Source organism: Mauremys reevesii, linkage group 9 (assembly GCF_016161935.1).
Source record: "Mauremys reevesii isolate NIE-2019 linkage group 9, ASM1616193v1, whole genome shotgun sequence".
Classification (NCBI taxonomy): Eukaryota; Metazoa; Chordata; order Testudines; family Geoemydidae; genus Mauremys; species Mauremys reevesii.
Window position 1 is genome coordinate 61,477,700 of NC_052631.1, and position 7,658 is coordinate 61,485,357.

Below are 7,658 nucleotides of genomic sequence, written 5' to 3' on the forward strand. Positions count from 1 at the left end.
TTTCAGTTTGATTTGGATATGTTTAAGTGCCTTGTGCTAGGATGGGTGTTGAACTGAGTTGAAACCCATAAGTTGGGGTGCACCGCTTCCATAGGGGACAGCGGACAGTGTACTCTCCTGGCATCCAGAAACAAGGAGCTGGGCACTCAAGTGTAACAAAGTGGGGTTTGTAAATTGCTGACCTGCAGAGAGGAAGAGTGGGGCTAGCAGAGCCCAGAGCAGAGTTGGGATTTCCATTGGTGTACACAGACAAGGCTCTCTTGTGCTGTAAGCAGTTAGTAGTAATTCACCCTGGACACCGGCTCGGATAACCCCCAAAAGTGCCACACCCACACCTGGCCTAGACTGTAATCACTTGTCTAGGCTGGGTCAGATGTCAATTGTTCTCACTCTTGATTGAGTTAGCTCTGAGAAGCACCCACCCCCGGTAACCAATTTAATATCCAGCAGCTTCAGAACACAATATTGTACATATCACAGAACTCTTAAAGTATGTTCTGTGCATACATCCCACAATATCCATGACAACCAGCCAGTTCTTAGCTTTCTGTGGACGCCACGCATAGCCCCTTTGGTGAAGTATTATGAAGATGGCGATCACAGGGTAAATATGCCCATCTGGGCATGTCTAGGCAAGTCCTTGGGTATAGATTGCAACTGTGTACCCTCACCTACTGCCAACACAGCGTGCTTGGTTCACACCCTCCTTTATAAGGCTAAACAAATTGGCTTAAGAGAGACCTGAACCATAACTTTAATCAATTGCTTTTGATTACTAAACTAGTCCATTTTGGACCAATCTCTTCTCTTCTAATATTTGAATGTGGGCTATAACAATACTAATCTCATTGGCAAATCTAGTTTGTTAGACTTCAGCTGTAAATTTAACTGGCAACTCTGCAAATCTGTACAATTAACCCCCTTTCATGCTTACAGCCTGCTCTACCCTTGTACGCACGTGGTGGAGGGCATGAGGACGCTCAGGGCATATGTGCAGCCACAGTGGACACTGCTGTGAAAAATACCCTGGACTCAGGTGCCTAGGGCACGTAACTGGAATGTGCATATGGATAACGCATGCTGAAGAACTCCAGTCACTGTCCAGGTAAGGAACCTTCCTTTCTGAAAACCAAGAAATACAGAGTTAAGGTAAATACCCACATAACCTTAACTTTTCCCCCTGGAGCTGGCAATAGTGACTGGGAATTATCTGCCTGCACTCCAGCTGCATTCAGTGTTAGGTGTAGCTGTACTGAATGTGGGAGGGATTAGTTTGGAGCATTTTGTCAGAGCTGTGATTGTGACCTGAGGTGATCTTTGAGGGGCTGTGCCCCTCTGGGGGGAGGAGGGGGTGACAGAAGGAAAGAGGTGCACATATACCTTGGGAGATCCAGGATGCCTCATGTCAGTGCTGAGTTATGTAGGTTGTGTCAGTAGCAGGACACTGGGGATGGTCCCTAGTTAAGTGGGAGATGAGTGTGGTCTATGGGTTTAATGATAGGTTAATGAAAATACAGTGTTTGGCATCATATGCATAAGGGTGAAGAGGTTGTAAATTTTAGCAGATGTGGTGTTTTTTATTGTGGAGGGTGCTAAGAGTAGGGCAGGAGTAGATTGCTCCTGTTCAGTACAATACAAAGGCAGAATGTGAGTATGTGTGATGCGTGTAGTGGGGCATCACCCAAAGGGCGCAGAGTTACAGTTGTGTGGGTATGTACCTTAAGTCTATTTTTCCTAGTATTCATAAGTTTGAGATTTACTGAACTTGAATTCTGGAAGGGCACGAGATACAACCAAACAGACAGCCTGGTTAATGGTTTTTTTTTCCATTGAATTTTCTAGTTTTTTTTTAAATGAAAGAGGAATGTTGTTTGTAGGAGTTAGCGTTTAGGCAGTTGTAATTATCAGGTAGGCTTGCAGTTCAGGCAGTACTCTGGCTAGGTCTGAGGATCCCTGGGGGCTGGAATCTGGGTCTGCTGGTCTCTGATAGACTGCTGCATCCATGCCACCACCCAATAGCTTTGGCACTGCAGCAATCTGCAGGCTGTGAGCCTTGTGTGGCCAAGCACCATAGGATGTGCCACCTACAGAGGGCCTGATTGGTGGTGCTCCCAGGATCCCTAATTGGTCCAGGTGAACTATTTAAGCCTAGCAGAGACACCAGGAAGCTGTCTGTGCAACTAGGTGGATTCTCAACCATGACAATAAAGGTTACTTACCTATAACCAAGGCTCTTTGAGATCGATGCTGTGGATGCACACTCATGGGATGCTCTGAATGGTAGTGAATGGTAGAATTCTAATTAGCAGTAGCCATTGGAGCACTCACCCAGCTCCCTGGCCCCTCTCTTCAGTGAATGTCAAACATTCCACAGTGAGGGTATAAAAGAGGCGTGGAGTTCCAGCTTTCTCAGGTCCTTTCCCGGTAAGGAGGATGCTGAGGTTATGGGGAGAGGCAGGCTGGGAGTGTAACTATGCAGAGTCCATCTCAAAGAGCCTCCGTTACAGGTAAATAACCTTCATTTCTCCTTTGAGTGTCCTTTGCACACTCCCACTCATTAATAAGGAGCACTCTGGCCCAGGATGGTGGGATCACAGAGTCCTAATTAAACAAGGACTGCAGGACTGCCTTGTCAAATTTTGCATCAGATCTAGCTTCCAAATCTAAGGAATAATGTTTAGAAAGTGTGAACAGAACTCCATGGTGCTAGTCTACACGTCTCTACCAGAAGAACGGTCTATAGAAAGCCATAAAGACTGCCTTTGATCTAGTCAAATGCATTCTCATCCTTTGAGGAATGAGTACCATACCACCTTTGATTTATAAGCTTCATAAATAGCTAATCTAATCCACTGAGAAAGTGTTTGTACAAAAATAGCTTTCCCCTTGTTCTTCGTTCCATAAGCTATAAACAATTTTGGGGAGTGCCTTAATTGTTTAGTCTTGTCTGAATAAAGGGATAGAGTTTTTCTCACATCTAGACTATGTAATTTAGTTTCCCTATCATGAGTATGCGGTTTGGGGAAAAAACGGGTAAAATTATAGACTGATTTATATGAAAATTGGAAACCACTTTTGGTAAAAACTTAGGGTGGCAGCTGGGCTGGTGTACACAAGCAAAGGACAGCCAGAAGGCAGTAGCCAGTAAGCAGGAATTGGAGTAATTACTAGAACCGGGCTTGATAAGCAAGAGTCAGGGTCAGAGTTAGGCTGCGTCAGAGACCAGAGATAGCACCAGGCTGGAACCAGACATTGAAAATCAGAAAGCAAGGTGTGGTCTAGTGTTGCAGCAGGCCAGAAATCTGGGTGGTTGCCCAGACAACTTCCTGGGGCACCCTCCAGTGTTAAATAGTGCACATGGTCAATCAGAGGGCTGCAAGGTGCTATCACTCTGGACCCTTTGGATGGTATTTCCTGCAATGAGTGCCTAATCTCCCCAGCGCTCATTGGAAGTGGCTCTGCATGCCCTAGGGTGACCAGATGTCCCGATTTTATAGGGACAGTCCCGATTTTGGGGTCTTTTTCTTATATAGGTTCCTATTACCCCCCACCTCTGTCCCGATTTTTCACATTTGCTGTCTGGTCACCCTAGCATGCCCCCATAATGGTGATGTGGGAACAGCTGCTGTGCTGGCCCCTCTGCAGGGCTGGGTTCTGGTCCCATAGATCCTTACAACCCATCTGTCTTTATGAAAAATAGTGAATGGTGGATAGCCATTCATGTCTGTAATTCACTTATACCCCTTGCAGACATGATCACTATCACAAATACTCTTTTGAGAGAGAGACTGAATAAAGAACAGCTCCCCAAAGGTACAAAAGGAGGATTCATTAAATGGGACAGAACTAATTCAGATCCCAAGAGGGCAAAGGGTTTCTTATGGAGGGGTGCGGGTATAAGTTATTAAAGCTTTTAAAAAATGCCTTAACTGTACTATTAGTAAAAGTTGATTTACTCTCCACAGGTACATGGCATGCTGATAAGGCTGAGAGAGTAACCTTAACTGAAGAGAAAGAAAGATGCATTCTCAAGATACAACAAATACTCTACAATTAAGTGGTGCTGTAAATGGATCTTGATCACACATAGAAATCCACAGCAAAACCCTTTTCCATTTATGGCTATCGCATTTACTTGTGGACTCTTTTCTAGAATGTAACAGTACATTCTGCACCTCTAATAAACAACTTTTCTCTAGCCCCCCCACAGTTAAATGAAGGGATTGAAGATCTGGACGATAGACCATCCTTGTCTGTTGCAACAAGTGTGGTGGCAGTTGCAGAGGCTCCATTAATCCTTTTGGCAGGTGAATCAAGTCCAGATACCATAGTTTTCTCGGTCATACTGGCACTATTAAAATCACTCAGGCCTTACCCTGTTGTTTATCACTCTCTGAATTAAGAAATTAGAGACAAATTAGAGGATTGGGCCAAAAGAAATATGATGAGGTTCAACAAGGACAAGTGCAGAGTCCTGCACTTAGGACGGAAGAATCCCATTCACTGCTACAGACTAGGGACCAAATGGCTGGGCAGTAGTTCTGCAGAAAAGGACCTAGGGGTTACGGTGGACGAAAAGCTGAATATGAGTCAACAGTGTGCCCTTGTTGAAGGCTAATGGCATTTTGGGTTGTATAAGTAGGGGCATTTCCAGCAGATTGAGGGATGTGATCATTCCCCTCTATTCAGCACTGGTGAGGCCTCATTTGGAGTACTGTGTCCAGTTTTGGGCCCCACACTACAAGAAGGATGTGGATAAATTGGAGAGAGTCCAGCGGAGGGCAACAAAAATGATTAGGGGGCTGGAGCACATGACTTATGAGGAGAGGCTGAGGGAACTGGGATTGTTTAGCCTGCAGAAGAGAAGAATGAGGGGGGATTTGATAGCTGCTTTCAACTACCTGAAAGGGGGTTCCAAAGAGGATGGATCTAGACTGTTCTCAGTGATAGAAGATGACAGAACAAGGAGTAATGGTCTCAAGTTGCACAGGGGGAGGTTTAGGTTGGACATTAGGAAAAACTTTTTCACTAGTAGGGTGGTGAAGAACTGGAATGGGTTACCTAGGGAGGTGGTGGAATCTCCTTCCTTAGAGGTTTTTAAGGTCAGGCTTGACAAAGCCCTGGATGGGATGATTTAGTTGGGTTTGGTCCTGCTTTGAGCAGGGGGTTGGACTAGATGACCTCCTGAGGTCCCTTCCAACCTTGAGATTCTATGATTCTATGAATGAGGGGAAATGGTTACATTAAGCCCTAACACCAGTGTATCAGAAATGCCTCTGATATCGATTCCTTGTCTCTGCCTGCTCTGGAGCAAAATTTTTGACCTTTCTTTCCTGTTGCTGCTGGAGGCAAACAAGTATATTATCAGATTCCCCCATAAACTGGAGAGGTGTGTTATTACTTCTTCCTTCACAGACCATTTGTGCATATGACATATTAATCTGCAAGCATGTTTTGTTCCCCCATGTAACAGAGTGTAAAACCCTCCTTTGGACAGCAGAGGATTAAAGAGCAACTCTGGGCACAGGAGGCTCCACCCCTCCTCCCTTGCAGAGAATGCTCCAACTGGAGGTGGAGTTGAAAAGGGAGGCAACCAGCCAGGTGGCTCAGTTGGGCCAGACAGGGTAGGGAGAAGGACCTGGTCTGGGAGCTGTGGACCAGGACGTAGCCAGTCCCAGGCTGGGAGAAGAAATGTTTGTTCAGCAGCAGCTCCTACAGGTTGGAGACGGCTAGGCAACCTGCAAACTGGTGCTTATGTGGACACCTTGCAACCCCCAGTGCAAGAAAAGGGGAAGTAGGAAGTGACCCAGGGAGGCTGACTTGCAGCCCCTCAGGGTGCAAGGCACCAGACAAGTCTCACAGGGCCCTGGGTCGGAACCCGGTGAAGCAGAAGGGTCCAGGTTCCCCTACCTCCCCTTTGGCTGCAACCAGTGGACGGAGCGACTGCCAGAGACTGTGACCATTAGGGAGCGGACGACAAACCCATTCACACACCCCTACACCAACTGATACTGGGTGAATGTTGTGTTCTGTACACCATTTCCAAAGCCTCTTTGCCTCCAGGCATAATTTTATAGAATAAGTTTCCCCTCCCTTGCTTGTTCAGATAATGTAGCGCCATCACATTGTCTGTTACTACCTGAAGTACTTTGTATTAGACTTGAGATGGGAAGCACTTTAGAGCTAGTCTCATGGCTCTCAGTTCTACAATACTGATATGTACATTTTGGGGGGGGCGGGTGGGGTGACCAATAAGCCCTAACATTGCTTTTCAGATGAGCTCCCCAACATAGTGTAGCTGCATCTGAGGTTTGTATCAGGGGGTAGCTGTGTTAGTCTGTTTCCACAAAAACAACGAGGAGTCCAGTGGCACCATAAAGACTAACACATTTATTGGGGCATAATCTTTCGTGGGTAAACCCCACCCCCCTTCTTCAGATGCATGGAGTGAAAATTACAGATACAGGCATAAATATACTGGCACATGAAGAGAAGGGAGTTACCTTAAGGTAGGAGCGATAGGGGAAGGCTTACCTTAAGGTAACTCCCTTCTCTTCATGTGCCAGTATATTTATGCCTGTATCTGTAATTTTCACTCCATGCATCTCAAGAAGTGGGATTTTTTACCCATGAAAGCTTATGCCCAAATAAATCTGTTAGTTCTTAAGGTGCCATCAGACTCCTCCGTTGTTTTTCTGAGGTTTGTGATGGTGGAGAATTGAAAAGTGTACCTTTCATTGCATTTTTTGAGTGTCTGTCCCCCACATGAGTGACATTAACACTTGCTGTGGAATTACTATTTTGTGATGCATGCTACGCAAACCTAGTCTGTAACTTGTTCCTAACCAGTGCTGAAGATATCTCAGCTGAAGATGAGCATATGGTGGCACTGCTGTGTTTGACAGACCCAGGAATTGAAGAAAAAGGAGAACTGACTGCTATAGAAACTGGAGGACTTGCCAGCAAGTTAAAGAAGTATGGGCTGGATGAATGGACGGTAAGGTGGATAGAAAACTGGCTAGATGGTCGGGCTCAACGGGTAGTGATCAATGGTTCCATGTCTAGTTGGCAGCCGGTATCAAGTGGAGTGCCCCAAGGGTCGGTGCTGGGGCCGCTTTTATTCAATATCTTCATTAACGATCTGGAGGATGGTGTGGACTGCACCCTTAGCAAGTTTGCAGATGACACTAAACTGGGAGGAGTGGTTGATACGCTGGAGGGTAGGGATAGGATACAGAGGGACCTAGACAAATTAGAGGATTGGGCCAAAAGAAATATGATGAGGTTCAACAAGGACAAGTGCAGAGTCCTGCACTTAGGACGGAAGAATCCCATGCACTGTTACAGACTAGGGACCGAATGGCTGGGCAGCAGTTCTGCAGAAAAGGACCTAGGGGTTACGGTGGACGAAAAGCTGAATATGAGTCAACAGTGTGCCCTTGTTGAAGGCTAATGGCATTTTGGGTTGTATAAGTAGGGGCATTTCCAGCAGATCGAGGGATGTGATCATTCCCCTCTACTCAGCACTGGTGAGGCCTCATTTGGAGTACTGTGTCCAGTTTTGGGCCCCACACTACAAGAAGGATGTGGATAAATTGGAGGAGAGTCCAGCGGAGGGCAACAAAAATGATTAGGGGCTGGAGCACATGACTTATGAG

At 46.0% G+C, this 7,658-nt stretch overlaps 1 long non-coding RNA gene across 1 annotated transcript; it reads left to right on the forward strand.

The window, feature by feature from the left end:
• The first annotated feature begins 938 nt into the window (after window positions 1-938).
• LOC120372218 lies at window positions 939-6,964 on the forward strand. The gene is made up of 3 exons (XR_005584795.1): window positions 939-1,105; window positions 3,966-4,307; window positions 6,850-6,964. It is a non-coding gene; the product is annotated as an uncharacterized LOC120372218 (long non-coding RNA).
• The last annotated feature ends 694 nt before the right edge of the window (window positions 6,965-7,658 follow it).